Raw genomic sequence first — 21,293 nt, forward strand, 5'->3', positions numbered from 1 at the left:
GATTCATGTAGAACAAGGAGGGTTTTTTTTTAGCTGAGGTATTGAAGAAGACTGAATCGATAATTTAAGAGCCGTGAATTATCCACGTAAAATCGTAATCCAAACTTCCTCACTCATTAAGTGCAAAAATTTTATTTGATTAAAATTGCTTAATGAGAGTTTACTTGTTTTTATCTTAGAAAAAAATAGGAATATTTATACATAGGTTTTGATTGGTACACGCTAATGAGAAAACGAAGTTAATTAATTGTGTATGCGTTCGTTCATATCTGCGTGTGTATGTCTGGCTGTACATATATGTAAAACTCAAACGAGACAAAGAGTCGAGGGGGGTTGCTTAGTAAAAGCAAATGTTAACTCTATCGTGGTTTTTTGTTCAACTGATCCTATTTACTTGCCTCCCCACGATGACAGAGTTAGACACAAGATCGGTTTTAATGCGGGGAAAATGCAGCTCCCCAAAAAGGGGCACTCTGGATAGGAACAAAAATAAAAATTGCCTCGGCCATGAAGGATTTCTTCTCCACTGACAGAGGAAAGGAAAGGTGAAGTGTAGTATGAGAACAGATACTACACTGTTCATTGAAGAAAAAATCTGGCTTTTAATGTATTCACTGGATTAAAACGGTAATTAAAACTATCAGATAAATGCATCTGATCGGCTTAAGATGTTTTTCATTTGTTTTTATCACAAATTCAGGCGTGTGAATCCGTCGAACAAGTTTTATAAAAACGATTGAGAGGTATTTCCCCTTTTAACTATGCGAGTAATTTCTTGTTTAATTTTCATAGACGAAAATCTATATGCTATATGTTTCCATAAATCCAACATGCGGTCCACTTTCAGAAAAATAGTAAGAACTTAGGATATTCGGTGTATCTTAAATAGTACATGACTAGCTACTATAACAACCAATATGTTTCAACATAGCAACGTCAGGTATATACAGCTAGTTTTTATATAAAAATAAATAGCACAAACGATATCGGAACCTTTTAAAAAAGGATCTTTTGATTAAGTTGTATTAATACGGATGTAAAGTAAAGGGTTTTCTTAAAAATTGGCATAATAAAAACTTATTGCGTAATAGCTTTTACCCGGAAATAAAAAATGAATGGCTCACATTGATGTTATTTGATCAATATTTAACAGAACTGTGTGAAAAAGTTAAAGAAAACCAGTAATTGAGGAACAGAAAATAATTCAGGCCAGCGTTACGGTAATGTCACTAAAAGTAACACATTATTTAAAAACAAACAAGCAATAATTAAAAAATGTGCGTAAGGTGGAACGATAAAACTGTCACCCTAGGAAAGACATGATTCCATTCTCGTTTGATGAAAACCAGTGTTATTTATTTTTGTTGTTGCAAACCGTTTACCAGCTGTGTACACCTCTCAAGAGCGATAGCAGCCTTCTAGCATGTCGGAAAGTGACACAGTATTCAATGAGCGAGATCATAGATGCGCTGCTCTAAACTCATATTCTTTACCGATCCAAGTCATAACAACAGGACCATAGCCAACACCCTCAAATGCAAATCCGGATGGTTCAACGGTAGAAGGCACAGCTCAACGCATCGGATAACCTACGGTTATAGTCTTTGGTGTGGTTTTAAGTGAGGGCCACATCATGCCACCTCACATGTTTGAAGTCGGCTTGAAATTTAACGCCAAAGTGTACTTGGATGTGCTGAAGAATGTGGCGATGGCCTGGTGCAATCAGGTGGCTGTTGGCATACCCTGGGTGGGGTAACAAGACTTGGGTCCGGCCCACAAGACCAAAGAGACTTAGGCATGTCTTCAGAAGGAGTGCGACGACTTTTTACCCTTCTCTCAGTGACTCGCCTATTTCTCTGGACATGAACCACCTGGAATACTTCGTTTAGTCATACGTCGAGATCAACAACGTGACCTCGCACAACCCCAAAGCCAGCCTAATCGCCGCTATCCGCAGAGTATTCGCTGAGCTCCTGCCAGCGCTTGTCTGGCTGTATATATATGTAAAATGCTCCCAGTTCCGGAACCGTATCAAGGCGATTGTTGAGGTTAAAGATGGCTACATTAAATAGATATCAGATTTACTACATAATCAAATTACCTTAAATGTGTTTTTCAATACAAAAATTTAATGTAAAACTAAAGTGTTATTTTATTTAAGGTGAAAATTTTATCGTTTTGCCCGATATTAATGATAGAAACATTACGATATAATAACGAATATTAATTTTCCCCCAAAAGATATGTTAGCGTATTTATTCAACTCTGTCTTTTTAACATTTAAGAAAAATTACACCTTTTACCCTTAACATAAAACAATCATTTGAACCTCCGTCAATAAAATAATAAACACTCTTAACATTATACAATTGAATTAAAATTATTAAATTACAAATGTTGAATTATAAAATGAAAATAAAATTAGAAATCAAAACAAATCTGGATTTCAAATGAGATTATATTGCATGCGTAATTTTATTTTAGAGTTAAAATATTGAATCTAAATTTTACTTTATAAAAATGTAAAGTTACAGTAATATTCAATTATTCTCAAGTCATTTTTAATTTCAAGGTTAACGTTTATGAATTAAATGTGGGCCGTTTAATGCTTGTGTTGATCTGTATAAAACAATATCTGAGCCGTGATAAATTAGTTGCGCTTAGGTGCGTGTTTGACACCATCGCGAGAAACGACCTTCTTAACTCTAAGGTCTACATTTATGTAGTCTGTCGAGCTATCAACTCATTTTAATCTATTAATTGGAAACTGTCGTCAACTGTAGCAAACTTGAGACTGTACGTTACTTATCCCTACCTTCGTATACTGTCGGAAAATTCACTGTCATTCCTAAAACTGTCTGTTCCCTTACGATAACAATATTGAACTTTAAGTCCGAGCATTTGGCGTAGTCTTATGTCACACCTTTATTATCAATCCTTTTTAGCTACCTTTGTGTTTCTGTTGGACAACTTCCTCTCCAGTCTCTTTCTACTAAGTTCATTTCTTATAACGTCTTTCTACTGATCAAATTATTTCTTCTTTTCTGTTGCAGATTTTCTTTGTTTCAATTACTAAATCATGCAAATTGGAATTTCGATATTATCACATAAAAGTTAAGTGCACCTTTAAATATGAGTTCATTTTTGTAAATAAGAGTTTTGTTTTAAAATTGAAATAAGGTTTTTGAAATTTAAGTTAGCTTTTACAAATTTAAGTTGCATTTTTGAATTTATAGTTAAAATTGATTATATTGTAATTGAAAATTATTTTATTTAATATTCATTTTTAGTTGATTAAAATGTGTAGCTCGTTTTATTATTTAAACAATTTAATCGTACAAAGTCAGACTTTTAAAATATAATTTCTTCAGCTACTGAGTTAAAATGTCTGCCACGTTTTTAGCCATGGGATTTGCCTCCACATCATTGAACCAAACGTTATCAAACTTGGATAAATTTTCGCGCGATCTAACTTAGTATTGATTTGATTTTAGGATGAATAATTAATATTATAGAAAAGGCAAAATTCACTTTTTGCCATAATTCCAATTTGCTACTTGCTTCATAATGTCTCGAATTTTATATGACTTTTCTCTCTGGCCTGAAATTTTCAATGATGGTTTAAATTATGACGGAATTTAATTGATAGGTTTTCAAAATTTGATGAGGCATATGATTACGTTAACGCATTATCCACTATGTAAAATTGAGCGCAGTCAAATAAATATTTTGGAGTTTAAAAAAATTACATGTCATTTAGGAAATATGATGCATAGATAAGTAAGCCCCTGAAAAGACATTGGCTTGTCCGTACGTTACCAGGCTATGGAAAATCGAATACATGGCTAACGTTTAGTAAGCTTATGGAAATCATAAAAGACGCCTTTCCTATTTACAATTAATTTTGTAGGTAACGCTCAAATCATGGAAACTATATAATCTAATCATAAAAATATATAAATGTACTCATAAAAAATAATAATGCTTCTATAAGTCCCCCTAAGCTACAAGAAATATATATTCACTGTTCATTCAGATCACATAATCCTATTTGTCTTTTTCAAGTTAGATGCAAAAATATTTTAAAAAAATAAAAATAAAAAAAAACATTACTGCTGATTCGGTTTTTTCCGTTTTCCATCAATAAAAATCTTTGATCTTTTTTCCATCCAAATTCTAAAACATCAAAGGCCAGAACACAATTCATTATTTTTTAGTACTTTCCCACTTTTATAAAATATGTTGTTTTTGAGTTATTTTTACTGCAACACAATTCAATACGAGTCGATAATAAACGCCAAGAGCAGTTAAAGATTTACGATTGTTCATTTCTTTGTCTTGTTTCAACTTTATGTATCCATAGTAAAACAAGAAAACTACATGATTTATCCCCCTTGTGCATTATATATATATATATATATATATATATATATATATATATATATATATATATATATATATATATATATATACACTAGCATTTCAGCCCGGCGTTGCCCGGGTGTTTGGATGTGTCTAGTGAGAAAAAAAAAGTGGTAGTAGGAAGGCAGGCTCGAACCCGCACCGCGAAGGAGGAAAAGATACTGTTACGACCACCGCCAAACCGGAAGTGGCATTTTTTTTAAATTTAAGGCTAGACAATCGAAAGGAGAGGATGACTTTAAAAAATATCGGCTGTTGAAAAGTTCCGAGTTGAAGGTGAAGATATTAATGTTTTTAGCCAATTTTTCGATAGTTGTCGTCTGAAAGGTTTGACTTTAAAAGGATGCTTATCTTGGTAAAATCCGTCGCTTCTCTCGAAAGTTTTAGGCAGACAGGCAAACATACATACATACATTTATATATTGGTAACTAAAGCTTTTCCACCGAAACCGATGAAAAAGCTTACCCTATCTCTGAATACCCTTTATGCAAACTTTCAAATGTTTAAACCAGAAATTGTTTGAGTAATTTGGTCTAGCAAGAGGTCAATTTTATAAACTTTGTCCCTATTGTGACCCCTTAACATTTATTGTTTTGGTTTGAAATCAACTTATTAAGGAACCTATACCTAAAATTTCAAATGTTTAGACCCAAAATTGTCGGAGGACTTTGGTAGAGTTGTCAAAGGTCAAATGGTTGGAGTTTGACCCCTTAACAGCCAAATTTCTATCCGAAAACCGATCAGAAAGATTTTCCCAAATCTCAGTACCCTTGAATGATTATGTCAATAGGACCATGCTTCGTGGTCCCAGACGTTGTATCAAAGTTTACAGTTACCCAAAGGTGCTGAGTTCAATCCTGAACAAAGACAGTGAAATGTAACATTCAAAACAGAGAATCAGCAACTATGTCCCAGAGCCTAGCTGGAGTCCGAACACAGTACCGCCGTAATAATAATAAAGGGTTGGGTCAAGATTCCTAACAAACGGTTCCCCAGTTCGTTACAAAACACCTGATGAAGGCCGGAGGGCAAAACGGCCGAAACGTTGTGACTATAACAACGAAGATGAGGAAGCCAGTCCGACAATCTCAATCAATGAAAACACCTCATCTCAAAAATACAGACAATTACTATCTCAGTACCCTGTATAGACTTAAAATTGAGTTATTGCGTAGGGAAATGCACACACACAGACACACGGACACGTGATATATATAGATAAATCAAACAAAAAAGAAGGGTTTGAAAGAAATATCATCGAAACTATTATTACAACCGAATACGATTTATAGGAAAGACTAAATCATTCAATGCTACGATTATATTCCGGACATAATCGACACTAAATTATATTAGCCACCTGTGGAAGGTATAAAACAGAGACCTAGAAATGTTTGTGTAGTTTTGTATGAAAATAAAGGTGTTGATGATATAAATTTACCAAAAATATTAAATAAACAAAAAAACATGCACTTACTACCTAATGAGCTACAAACAAAAGATAAAAAAACAATAGTTACATATAAATTAAGCCACCGATATGTAATAAGGTTTTCAATTATTATAAATGGTAGAACACATAAATATAAATGATAATATTATAAATATTCTAAAATGTGAACGTAATTCCTCTCCTCTCTGTAATAATGAGATAAAACATGTAATTACAGAAGATTTAAGATAGTAAATCATTCTAAATTAAGAAAACTCCTTAGGAAAGGTCTGAAGAATAGAAACACTAAATGCCTAAATTACACTAAATGCGTTAAAGAAGTAACTAAAGCACTAGTAGGTTTAATTATGTCTATGGTAAATAAATATAAATTAGCACAGTCTACGTTTGATGCATGGAAAAATAGTATACTTGAATGCGTAAATGAAAAGGTTAAACATATAAAAAAACAAAACAAAGCACCCTAGAAAAAGTAATCCTCTTCTAAAAATTTCAGAAATACTGGAGGAACTTAAAATACTTTAAACGGCAAAAAATATAACTTTTATATGTAAAACATATTATAAACAACGTTTATTGATAGAAGTAGGAATTACAGGTAACGTTTCAGATACCTATAAAGTAAGTAATATTAATTAAGATAGCATTATTCTTAATAATAATATTATTAGTGAAAAAGTAGGATTAAAGTTAGACGAAAAAAACAAATGCACAAAAATCCAGTACGCGCTAGGTTTATTGTAGGTTCAAAGACGTGCATAACTAAACCTGAAATGGAACACATACATCAAGTCTGTGGCTAAGGTCGCTGGGAAAATGGTGGGATCTTCTAAAGTTTAAAGAATTTCCTTTCTCTTCCCAGATCTTTTTTATTTATAGTTATGTCTCGGAAGTAGAGTGAAAAGCACATCTCATTTTTCTTTTATTAATATTATTTTTTTTCCTTGTACACCTTTTTGTGAATTATTCCATGGATTATTATGGACCATCTTCTTCCAATTAAGGGATTTCCTTGGATTTTACTTGTACAAATGGAAATTCTTTTAACTTTCTAGAAGTTTTACATTTGGATTTTACCATCACTGGATTTTTTATCTTCCACCAGACTATCCATTCATGTGTAATCACCTTTTTCTTTACCATAGTCCCTCTGCTTAACTTATTTTGTTTTCAAGTAAGATCTTTGACTTACTTGTTGTTTCATCAAATACTTCTGCAAGAAAAATCCGATCCCGCATTTTGCTAATTCCTACCCTCTGATAAGAAGGAGAGTATTTCTTCGAAACTCTGCGGATTAAGGACTATCCATTTATCTAGTGTTTCCTTTTCAGATTAAATGTTTTTAACTCATTTCAAAGTGTTTTTAACATATTTTATTAACTGTTTGCTTATATTTTAAGCTCTATTTCCTATTTAGTTTTATCGAGCATTTATATCTGGCTGATATAATTTTATAAATATTAATTCTTTAATATTTATAATTTACTTTAATTTTACCATCTTGGATCTTTTTGGTAAATTCAATTGTAATTTTCTTTTATATATATATATATATATATATATATATATATATATATATATATATATATATATATATATATATTATGCGTATTTAAACTTAATTTTTCATTTTTATTTTACATTTTTATCTCAAAGCTTCTTTAGACTATATATTGAGTTTTTAGATATGCATGGTTAGGTTTCCTTTCCTTATCTATTTACTTGGCTGGTACCAAAGTTACTTAAGCTTTAATGCATTTTTATTCTCATAAAATGTATATGCTAATAAACATATCGCAAAATGGATCTTATACTTTTTTTATTATTAAATTTACTTATATATATATTATTAATATTTCATTTTTTATATTAGTATGAATATTGTGTTGCATCTACATTTTCATAATGATGAAGTGGTATGTTTTACTGGAGAGGTCTGAGCTTTACAGCTTGTTTTTAAAACTCCGAAACAGCTACATGGTAGCCAGCTGATTATTCCCTTTTTTAATCAGCAATTTTAGTTAGAGTTTCCCCTTTTCTTTCCTGATATATTTGACTTCTCCTTTGGAATTGTAGAGTTTGAGAGTCAGCTTATGCAAGTGCTAAGTCTGTGAATTTAGTTTCTTCCAGGAATTTAAACTGCCCTCTTTATTTTAGATTTTTTTTCCAGGAATTAAACCCCTCTTTATTTACAGGATTTTGGACTTAGTGGTAAAACACATCTCAAATGTGCTTGCGATGTTAAACTTTGTCAAGTGGCAACTTTGGTCACATCGAAAAAGTGCATCTTTAATGCTCTATTCGATTTTCAATAAATACCTGAGGCATTGCAGCACAAAATGTATCTAAGAACATTGACAGATACATAAAATACACTTATGAGAAATTTCATAAAAATCGGCCAGCCGTTGCGGAGTCCTTTGGAAACGAATTAACACATACAGACACCATCCTTTAACATAGTAATGTATCTATCTATCTACATATCTATCTTCTATCTCTCTCCTCTCTCTCTTTCTCTCTCTCTCTCTCTCTCTCTCTCTCTCTCTCTATATATATATATATATATATATATATGGAGAGAGAGAGAGAGAGAGAGAGAGAAAGACAGAGAGAGAAATACAGTGCAATCGGTTAAAATCGTAGAAAGATTTTACTGCAGGTTGGTGTGTTGGTATCACGACTTAATATATAAAGTAAAATGGAATTGAGATCTACTGTCAATTGTCGAGTAGTTTCGTGAAAACTAACTCGTCAATTTCGGTTTGTTCACTAATAAATATTTATTATTCATTGCGAATGACCATAAAGCTATATATATATATATATATGTATATATATATATAGTAAGTTATAAAATATATATGGCGATTAAGCTACACTGAATATTCAGCGTTTCATCCACTGTAGGACTCTTCAGGCTTATGCGCGAATTTTGTGGTTGTCTGTCGTTTTTATAAACGGATCTTCTATTGACATTTTAGTTAGCCAATCAGCTTTCTAGTATCCACCGCGCCCTTCCTATCAGTCAATGAACATGGACTTATCAGACAAAGGTGTATTTGATCTATGGATGACCTGTTCGTTTGTGGGTGCTCTATTTTGCCTGGATATCTAGTTTCTTGACCTATTTTATATCAAGGTTAGGGTGTTTAATGTTAGTTTATATATATATATATATATATATATATATATATATATATGTATGTACATACATATATGCACATATATATTTATACATATATATATGCATACATATATGTGTGATTGTTTATGTATATTCCTGCTTATTTAATTTATTTATTTGTTTATTTTCTATTGTTTTTGATAGTTTAAAAACTATTTTGTATCGCTATCCTGGAGTAAATTTTATCTTGTGAACACAGTTGTTTGCTATTTCTCTTCTACACTTAAATAGATGTTGGGGTTCTTTAAAGTATATGATTGCAAATTTTTCATGAAGGCATAGACATGGTCGTCTAGATCCCTACACATGGTAGTTTGTCTTATTATTTTCCATTCGACTACCTTGATTTCTCAGTATTTATTTCCTAGCGTTGTTTTCATACGGTGTTTTTTATTTTTTTTGTTGAATGCACTTTTGTAGTCATAATATCGAGTTTTGAAATCTAAGGAAGTCATACCTACGTAATATTTCTTGTTATTCGAGGTATTTTTCGCAAATATTGTGGTCTGGTAAACTACCCTTTTCGTTAGATATTAATTTTGAAGTGGGCAAAGTGTGCGGTGTCTGCAGTTGCATTTATCTTGTTTGTTATTAGTATCTTTATTTCTAGTATTTTTATTACCTACGTATTGAGCACTTTTGAAGTAAATAATTAAAGTTTACGCATAAATTTATACTTTTGTATATTTATTTTATGTGAGTAAATGAAGTAGTTATATATATATATATATATATATATATATATATATATATATATATATATATATACACTAGCAAAAGTGCCGTCGTTGACTGGGTTCAAAACAGCCTACAGAAAATATACTATGATTTATGAAAGTATGATAAGTTATGAAAAGGAAGGGTTGTAAAGAGATAGCTTCGAATTTGGGGGTATCAAAACCAAAGCAAAATATGATGAAAGTAAAAATGAAATAGATAAACCCCATAAATTAGTATTCCATACCTGTTCAACCTGAAACGCTTATCACAATATTTTGTGGATCTATATTAAAATACCTTGTTAAACGTTGTTACACATTTCCATTCTATGGAGGTCAGGCGCGAACGAACACCCTATAATTTTCAAATTGACACATAATTATCAAAATATACTTACGCATATAGAGAGGAAAAGTCTTTATTAAAGTATGTGCCTATTTCCATTCTATGGAGGGCAGGCGCGAACGCAGACCTCACAATTTTATCATACCATCCATATTTCAGTTAAAATATACTTATCAAAGTATTCTTATGTACATCTATATCAAAAACACTTGTAAACGTTTTTTTTTTTTAATTTTTAATTTTTTTATTTCCATACTTTGTGGACCAGGCACGAATGCAGACCCCACGATTTTAATGAAAGTCCGTTCTGACAGATCAAATATACCCATTCCTGTGTCTCGATACATCTCTAATCATTATATGTAACCAGTTTTTTTTAAAATAGTCAACCATATAGGAGCCTATTCCTGACCAGACACATACGCATACACACACACACACAGACATTCAGCTTTATATATATATATATATATATATATATATATATATATATATATATATATATATATATATATATTGGAGTTTTTTTCTGTTATTCTTTTATGCACAGAAGAAAAATAACAATTTGGTTTAATCATCGGTAATTACGTTTAACATGAAGACATTTATGCAGCATTGTATAGTGTGTTCTTTTATACCCACAAATTTACTTGTTTACAGAAAACACGTTGTAAATATTTAGCTCAATGCATAATGATGTCTCTCTTAATAACAGAGGCAATGGCAGTCAAAAAATGTTTAATACAGTTTTGAACTTCTTAAATGTTTTTATTGTTAATTAACGAAGATATTTCAAAGTATCATATTAAGCAGATCTTTTAATTTATACTTACGTTCTTCGGTACATTAAGCAACTTACTAAAATGAAGCTATCTGGCGACAATAAGTAATCTTTGTAGTAATTCATTAAACCCGGATTGCATTTATAGGATTTAAGTTTTAATATTTGCTATTGCAAACCTGATTATTTTAGTGACATATGCATCCACATTAAAATATCTTCCGAAAAATGTAATTTTTTTTTAATGAAACCCGGGATACAAATGAGCGAAACATAAAATCAAATGCTACAGACTCCCGGGCAACGTTGGTTACATACATTCTTTTTATAAATCTAAGTCCGTGTTGCGTTTCTTCTGACATTACCGACAACTCCGCATTCATCACGTATTGCACCCTAAACAATTACAGTACTGTTTAGAAGTTTGCTTTTTTATCTTGCGTAAAACAAAACGAGCAGTGAAAACTTATACGTAATGACAGTGGAGGCGGACGCGCTGTTGATAATTAAACGGGATGCTTAATCATTTATGTTAAAAAAGAACCTCTCTGTTTGGAAACGAACTGATATGGACCACATAACATTTAGTATCACGTCATCACACCTGCTTGGTCCTATAATTGATGAGGCTGGATTTTTTTTGATTTTTGATTTTTTTTTTGGCGAACGAGCCATCTAAAAAAACTAAAAGATTCTACCTTACACATTGTCTTTTTAAAAATTGTCTTTTAAAATGTTACATGAGCTGGGGATAAACCATCCTGACAGATGCATGACATTCACCCTCTATCTCATACATTTCAAATGAAAGATCATTTTAGCGTTCTGATTGTCCATTCAAGTGCAATTGTTCCAACCGCCCTTATATGCATATTTACTATGAGTATTTATATGCCTATGGTTATTTTCATATTTTATAAGTTCGAAACAGTATTTTTCGACTGCCACTGTCACTGTTATAAAGAGAGACATCACTTCGCATTAAGTCTGATTCTCTCTCCTCTGATCTCGAGCACGTGGTTCAGTGGGGGAAGACGTGGCTGGTTACCTTTAATGCATCTAAAACCAAACTCCTATCTTTACATAATCAACGCTCTGATCCCCATCTGGCATCAATTGAAATGGATGGCTCTCATCTAGGAGATGCGCCATGTTTTGACAAGCTTCTGGGTTTGTCCTTTACTCCTGATCTGAAATGGAACTCGTACATCATGTCTGTTTCCAAGATCGCTGGAAAGATGGTTGGATCCTTCTACCGCTTCAGAAGATATCTCACTACTGATGCAATTCTCTATCTATATAAAAGCCAAGTACGTCCAAGGATGGAATATTGCTGCCATATCTGGGCAAGAGCTGCTAAAAACAGCCTATCCTGCCTTGACAGAGTACAAAATAGACTTCGTGGTTTAGTGGGGGATGCCCTTTTCTCTTCCATGCAACCTCTCTCCCACAGAAGAGACGTTGAAATCCTATCCTTGTTTTATCGTTTTTTCCATGGCAAGTGCTCGTCTGAACTCCAATCTCTGGTCCCCCCTCGCCAATCTTTCACGAAAAACACCCGTCTAGCTGAATCCACTGTGAAAAATTTCCCCCACTCTTTATCTGTGCCTAAATCAAAACTGGTGCTACCAGATCAGGCTGTCTATTGGCTTCCTGAGACGAAATGCGCCCACATTGATGTTCCTTTTAGTTTGTCTATTCTCTTTCGTAAAACTTAACTATGTTCTGCAAAACCAAAAACAAAAACAACAGCCCCCTTCTCCCCCCACATACTTTTTTTTTCTTCCCTTACTTCCCGGTCCTGTATATGACCTTAAACTATATCCAATGGTGAGGCTCCAGCTTGCGGGCTTTAGGGAGTGTGGATCCACCCTTTAATTGCCATTGCTCCCAGGTCCACTCTGACCCAGAATGGTAGTACCTGTTAGGGTCCCAACTATGGGTTAAATAGAAACTGACTTGAAAACAACAAATATATTCTATTAATTTTTTTTTCTTTAAAATCTTTGAATTCGGCATTAAATAACATGAAAAGGGTTGATATGCCGTAAAACAAAAACAACCAACCAACCAACCAACCAACCAACCAACCAACCAACCAACCTAAATCAAAACGTAGATTCCATGAACAAAGCTTCTTTCTTAGAACTGCACCCCTGTGGAACGTAATTATGTAATATGCATATTAACTATGAATATTGATATGCCATGATTATATATATGTACCAGATCAGTACTCGCCACGTGATGGTCAGAATTAATGTTTCAAATAGAACAGTTTTACACCACTTTTATATCCATGTATAAACACTAAAATAAAGATGTATTGATACTTATCTTTATATCTAGAATCTTCGATTCAATTTTTATCGAAATTCATTGCAAAAATTTTATTCTAGAAAATGCGGAAAAAAATTCAGGCTTAAAATTATAATTTCAGAATTCTAAGCCACTGATTTACGAGGAATCTTGCTAAGATAACATTGAATAACTATGGACTAAAGTAAATCTAAATCTGAAACTACATACCTTCTGATGAGAGGTTGTGGCCATATGATGCTCCCTAAAAACCATTTAACCTACTACAAACAAACTGAAAATTATGGAAAATTTGGTATTAGTTATTGTATAACTATCACACAAATTGAATATATCTTAATTTCCACGGGGTTTCTATATTTTCAAGAACCTGGTATAAAACTAAATTAAATATACGAGGCTCGTTCAAAGTTATCTAAATTCCGCCCAAATGGATCGGAGGATTAAAATTGCATTGTTATATCTCATGCATTCATGACCTAATAGCTTTATCTCTCAATTGCAGATATTGACGGTGTGAGATTCTAAGAAAGCAACAGTTGCAATAGAGGTGCGTTTAAAGAAAAGGTGTATCATTGAAATCCTGCAAAAGTGCATTAAAGTTAGTGAGAATTATGTAAAAACCTAAATTATCGAGCAAAAAAGGTGGTTTGATTTAATGATATCACACCCGTTTTCGTAGCTCTTCAACTTTTTGACTAAAAACAAAAAAATAGGAGGTTTTACTTTTGGAACCTCCCTCCTTTATCGCTATGAAAAGTGCATTGAAAATGGTGGTGACTATGTAGAAAAAAGCCTTGGAGCACAAAAGGTCGCTAGTTATAATGCAACTATTCTGTTTTCGTAGTTCTTCAACTTCTTCAACTTTTTGAGTAAAAAAAAAAATTGTAGGCTTTTACTTTTTCAACGACCTTCTATATAGCTTATATAACTAACCCTTACGCATAGACGTTTCAAATGTTAGTATAACCAGTTTACTAATTTAGCACTGGATACCCGAGAAACAATTAAGCTGCAGATCACATAACATTTAAATTAACAGAAAATAGTAATAATACACCAGGGATAGTTTATAACGAATAAAATGTTTGTTCGGATTCATAAATAACGGATACAGATATGCAAAATGTTAATTTCAATATGACGACATATTATCATTAGTTTTACGCATGCACAAATTCTATCATATCTAGAAGTCTTTTAATTTTAAATATTTCTTATATATTTGTCGGGTTATCTCAAACGAAACGATACGCAGCTTAGGCGTTTAAAGCTTTTGTTTCAATTCGAACTGATAGCACCCAAGTTATTTTTTTATATCCTTTGAATAAGTAATATATATATATATATATATATATATATATATATATATATATATATATATATCTCATGCCAAAATTATATGCAAATCGATATTTTTGTTCGAACTCCGAGAGTTTTCGATGAAAATTTGTGAAATTTAGCACGTGGAATGGCAAAACTAACACCATCACAGATCTAAAATTTTATACTATTCTTCACAGTAATAAATAATTGACAGCCATTTTGGTGAATTGCATTTTTTTTAGCGTGCCAACTTTATATGCAAACCAATGCTAAAATATGGTAAAGTGCTAAAAGGTTATCTGAGCATTGATTATTCTAGGAATTTGTAAATTGAGAGCAACAATATTAAAGAACAAGCAACTTCAATATGGTTTCATAGTACAATCACTATCTTATATAATTGCCATTTTTATTGACAAGAACAAAAAGCCTTTGGTCCATTGAAGATGGAACACTTTAGCAGCAGTCAGAATAGTATTCCAGAGGTCATCCTTGGAGTTATACTGCCTTCCTCTGGAGTAAATATTTTGTTTCAAGATGCGCCACAGATGTTCGATGGAATTTTAATCTGGAGAACAGGCTGCCCATCGCATTATTTTCTCATGTCTGGCAAAAACTCTCTCCAAATATTCAATGGCTATTCTTGCAGAATTATCATGCATGAATACCATCTTTTTCAGGAATGCCAAATTCTTCTTCTTGTGCCAGGGTTCCAAGTGTATTAATGAAGTTAATGTAGAGTTTGGCGGTAATTTTCACTCCATCCGTGACTCTGAATGGTCCTACCAGCTCATTGCCAATGATTGACGCCCTTAACATCACACCACCACCCCCTTGTTGCCGCCTGATCCTTTGGGGACGTAGACCCTCATTATGGTAATATCCTCCCCTCCACCCATTGGGTCCATCAAGGGTCGCTCGCCGACACTCATCGATGAACAAAACAGTTTGAAAATTCACCTTCATATGATCTCTTGCCCACTATATCCTCTTTTTCTTGTGGATATCCTTAAATTGAGGGCGGACCTCTGGCTTTCAAAATTTTGCAATCGTCTTCAGGATACGGCAACGAGTGGATTTGGGCATATCAGGAACGCAAGGTTTTTCAAAAACTTGTTTGCTCTTGATCTTGCTCATTGTTTGACGTGACAGATATGATTTCTTACGAATGTTCCCTTTGTCAGAACATCCGTTGCAAAGTTGAGGGTTAGTACAATCTTTTTTGATTGTACGATGATCACGGTTTAATTCTCTGGCAATTTCTAAGGTGGAACTCTTATTATGGATCCTTTGAACAATTTGAGACTTCTCAGCTTGACTTGAAGCAACTTTACGTCCCATCTTGCATATAAAATTGGCGCGCTTAAAAAACACCCTGCAAATCACCAAAATGCCTGCTGCTTGCTCGTTATTGCGCAGATCAGTTTAAAATGTTGTATCTGCGCATGCGTTCGTGTTGCCGTATAGCGTGCGAAGTTTCACCAATTTCATTGAAAACTATCGGAGATAGAACAAATGTATATATATATATATATATATATATATATATATATATATATATATATATACTAGCATGGGTGCCCGACGTTGCCCGGGTGTTTGGAGTTGTATTCTCAGAAAAAACGGTAAATTTTTAAAAATTTGACCCGTATCATGACCCTTTAAAATGTATTGTTTTAGGCTCAATTGAGTTATTAACTTAGATCCATGTCCAAAACATCCATATAAAAAATTTCAAGTGTTTAGACCCAAAATGGTCGGAGGAGTTTTGTAGAGTTCTCAAAGGTCAAATCGTTGAACTTGGACCCCTAAACAGCCAAATTATTGGCAAAATAAACGATCACGTGAATTTTCCCAAATCTCAGTATCCTGTATATCAAATTTCGAGTATGTAGACTGAAAATTAACTGAGTTATTGCGAAGGAAAATGCACACAGATACACAGAGAGACGGACACACAGACACACAGGCACACATACACTTTCACTTTTATATATATATATATGTATATATATATGTATATATATTGATATATATATATAAGTAAATAAATTCATCGTTTTTAATTTTTAATTTTTTAATTTTCTTTCTTTGAAGATTGTAATGCTAGGTATGGGACAGCCAATCCAGTTGCCAACATTGCCCTGCTTTTTATTGAAACTAACCGAGAGCTCTTTTTATTATCCTCGCAGTTCCCTTAAGTGCAATTGTCTGTCTTTCTCTTGGGTATGGTTCATTAGGAATATTAGTAAGGTGAGACTTCAGGGCTTTCTTCATAAGCCCTGTAGCACCTATAATAACTGTTATGATTTATATCACCCTAAGATTCCAGTTGATTTTCATATCATACGTGAGACCTTGATATTCGGCCTGTTTCTCTCTTTCAGCTCAGTTCAGATCTCCATCATTAGGGACACTCACTTCAACCAAGGTTGCCACTGTTTCTGACTTATTCCTTATAACTATGTCAGTTTTGACAGCAGCATTTTCAAGGTAGGTGGCTGTTGGAATTACGTGGTCATAATATATGGGATATAAGTCCTTTTCAACTGTTCTTTTTTCAGGTTGATGTTCCCAGGAATTGCTGCTATACTGGATGTTTAATTTTTTTACAAATGGTCCAGTGGATGTCTCTCTGTGTTGTAGCCGCCACCAAAAGAACCTTACAACTTGATATCAGATGAGTCACACTGTATGACAGAACCTGCATTTGTTGTCCTTACTCACACCTGTCATTTTTTAATCATTTTTTTTATCTTGAGCAGCCATTATAACCCTTTTCTGATCGTGGTGCAAGGTTCTCCTCTTGGGCCAGTTCAAGGAACCTTCTTTGTCTATGTATTCTTGAGAGAGTCCCCCCCCCCAATACTTTGCACAACGATGTTGACCCCACTCTTTAAGGTTCATCTTTGGAAAGGTCTCGGTATATTTCTTTTTGCTATTTCTATGGCAGGCTTGTTTGGTACATAATCCTCATCTGAGAGACAGCCCTCACCAAAATAATTAACCAGCTGGGTAACTGATGTCGTTCTCCTGTCTCTTTTCTCCTGATGTTCTTATACTATTCAGAAGGCGTGGTTCTGGGAGCTTCTAAGATACTGACCTTTTCTCACTATAGTTGCCTTATGTTGGTGGTTTATCTCTGAGAGCCCTAGTCCTCCTTCTACCTTTAAGATGTGATGTTAATTGCTTATATATTTTTATTCAACATATATGGTTGAGCATATGTCCTGTTTCAAACACTTGGAACTCTTTTGTATGATAATAATTCATTAAATTTACTATTTTATTGACATTATATGATAATATATTATATATTATCTTATTTTTCAAAAAATAAAAGATAATAATTTGAACAATGCCTGTTGTATTAAAGAGCAGATTCAGCATAGACGAACACGAGAAGAGACTGCGTCCATCAGAAGTAATCAAGTTCGGGAAAATACCTTAAAATCAACAGAATGTTCAGGGAAAGTTTGATTGATCGTTACCTGCAAACTTCAGCGATCAGGGATAGATTACGACCAGGCTACTCCGCAGATCCAGAACACCTGAGCTCATTAAAAATCTAAGGGAAAAAGACAGGCGAAGCCCAAAAAGATCCATGAGACAAATGGCAAAAGAGGCACACACATCAAGGACTTTGCGAAGAATATGACGAAGTGAACTATCAGCTCCAAAATCAACAACTTCGTCTACACCCATAATTGCAAAGAGACTCATTAAAAGTCGACTTTTATTAAACCGTATGAGATAATAATAAGCTTAATAAAATCATGTTCAAGGGCAAGAAATGATTCTCACTTCAACAGTCCGACAATCATCAAAAGGATAGAGTCCTGGCGAGAAGTGTTGAGGTAATACAGGAAAGGTTTTCACAACGCAAAACAACAGCATCAGCAATTTCTGGGGGGAGGGAAATCTTCACTAGTTTTTATCTCTCCAAGAGTCAACATTAAAGAGTGTTCAGTGAAAATATTCTTGATGGAGCAATAATCCCATGGTATAATTCTGTGTACGGCGATGTAATCCTCAACAAGATGGTGCAACAAGACACACTGCTCATGTTTCGCCGCAACTGTGTAGGGACAGCTGTCTGCCCTGAATTAGCAAAGAAATATGGCTCCCCTAATCACCTGATCTTGATTATTGTTTGGAGACAATCTTGGTGAGTGTAGCTTGATCTACTCCTTGTTAAAATATTGACGCTTTTAAGATAAAATTAAACAAATGCTAGGGGAAAATACTCTTAGATGTCATGCGTACTGCTATAGATGCTTTTCCTAAAAGTGAAAATTCGAGAAACACATTTTGAATCATATTTATGCTACATTGTTCCTTCAGTATTGGTTAATCATTTTGTGTAATTGGGGTTTGTAATAAATAGTTTTACTGGGAAAAATCTGAGTTGTTTTTGTAACATTATTCTCTCTAACTCCCTTGTATATTCCCTTTCTTCTTTTCCCGCTCTCAATATAAATCTTCTCTTTTCTTTTGAATTCATTTTTAATTCATGTCAATTTCTTGCCTTCTATTCTTAATTTTTAATCACAATTCTAACTACATTTAATCTATATTATCCCCTCCACCCCTTTATTTCTTTTCTTTTCCTTTTCTTCCATCTCACCTCTCCCTCTCCCTATCTATCCAGCACTTCAACTCTTGTTTTTATAGGCTCATTTATAATTTAAAAGAATTTATTTTTGCTTGGATTGTCTGATGGGATCGGTAGGATAATTTCATTGTCCCGTCGATTGAAACAACTTGTAATGATTTAAGAAATATATATATATATTCATACATACATACACCCCCCCACATATACATGTGTGTGTGTGTGTGTGTGTGTGTGTGTGTGTAACATTCAAACAGATATACATAAATATGTACACGCGTGCCGCTACGTGAATGCGTGCGTACATCAACTCAGACCCATTAAAACGTACACACGGATACTCACTCGTACATTGTATAAACAATCACTTGTCCATATGTAGCATTTAATATGCAACACAAAAGGGGTCGATAATAATTATGACAACGCAGTGGTATATTACTAGAGTGTATTTAAAGAAACACATTAGTAGTATATTACAGAAAATCAACGTTCGATACTGTGGCTATTAGTGCCATCAATGTCTGCCACAAACACGGTATGAACTTCCTTATCATCGAAAGCAAAGGTGGTACGAGACTGAAAGATGAAGACAATCAAACCAGCCTTACTAAAGACTCGGTCAATCTTGCCTCTAAAAAATAGCATTAACATTCCTGTCGATATTCCTCGGTTCGGGCGTCTCAAGCACTAAGCAATAAACTAACTCAACTCTAAAATATGGTATACAAGCCTGTGAGGATACACCTTCTAAGCTTACTCAGAAGGCGACCGAAACGACCCAGTTCCCCCCCCCCCAAACTGACTGTCGAGATGGATTGTCGACGTATATAGCCAACGATGGCGGATAAGTGTCGCTAGAACTGGCTATATACTTCCTCCCTAACACAAAAAGATATAACACTAGGTCGACGTGCAGGTGGAGTGAATCAAACTAGTTCTCATAAAAACGGTTCATTCTGATCTCCTAAAATTAACCTGGGTAGTCCCGTACTCATTTCCCGATAGGGACGACGCATGCAGTTATCTACAAACTGACCAAAGAGGGTTGGCCAGAATTAACTTCCTACGACTATCCAGGACAGACACTTAAGCTCAACAAAAGAACTGCCACGACACTTTATCTTCACTCATAGTCCAAGAAATACCCATCTATTCGAGCTTTACGATAAGTCAACATTGCACTATAACCTTTTCTAACGTTTAAATCCTCATATTTAAGCTTTTATATCATTAGATGTATATACTGGCTTCGATGCCCGGCATTGCCCGAGTGTTTGGATGTGTGGCTGGAGCAAAAAAAAAAAAAAATTAAATTATAAGTGGTAGTATACAGGGACACTCGAACCCGTACGGCGAAAGAGGAAGAGAACGTGAAAAACAAAAACACGTGAGGCGTTTGATGTAGCGTCCATCGCCAAACCGGAAATGACGTTGGTTTAGATTATGGCGTGACAATCGAAAACAAGAGATAACATTCGAAACTATCGGCGAGAAAGCGACCTCCACCTGTAAAAAGTGCGCAGTTTAGGATGAGGAAATTAATGTTTTTTGCCAATTTTTCGATAAGTGTCTTCCGAATTGCGAGCTTCAAAATGATATCGATCTCCTGAAAATCCGTCGCCTCTGTCGGAGATTTTAGACAGACATACATAATACATTCATACATACATACATACATACATACATACATACAGTCATACATACATACATACTTACATACATACATGCATACATTTAAACAGACAGGTTAGATTTATAATATAGACTAGCCCGGTAACAGTTACTTACCGGCGTTGCCTGTGGGTTTGGAAGTGTGTGTTGAGCAAAGAAAAAAAAAACTGATAGGAAGGCAGGCTTGAACCCGTACCGGGAAGGAGGAGAAGACCATTATAATATTAAATAATACCTGGAACGCTTCATAAATTGAGTATTGTTTAATATGAATCAGTATCTGCGGGTTAATTTTATATCGATTTATGCATAGAATTATCAAAGCTGAAGGAGACTTTAATAACTAGAATTATGAAACAATTTAGTAGATGCTTTTTTTTCAGTGGAATTATCTCTTCCTACATGTGACTTTTGAAATCTGTCCTCGTATACGTTATACAACATTGTACA

The sequence above is a fragment of the Euprymna scolopes genome, chromosome 10 (assembly GCF_053919585.1).
Source record: "Euprymna scolopes isolate OS-2025 chromosome 10, ASM5391958v1, whole genome shotgun sequence".
NCBI lineage: Eukaryota > Metazoa > Mollusca > Cephalopoda > Sepiida > Sepiolidae > Euprymna > Euprymna scolopes.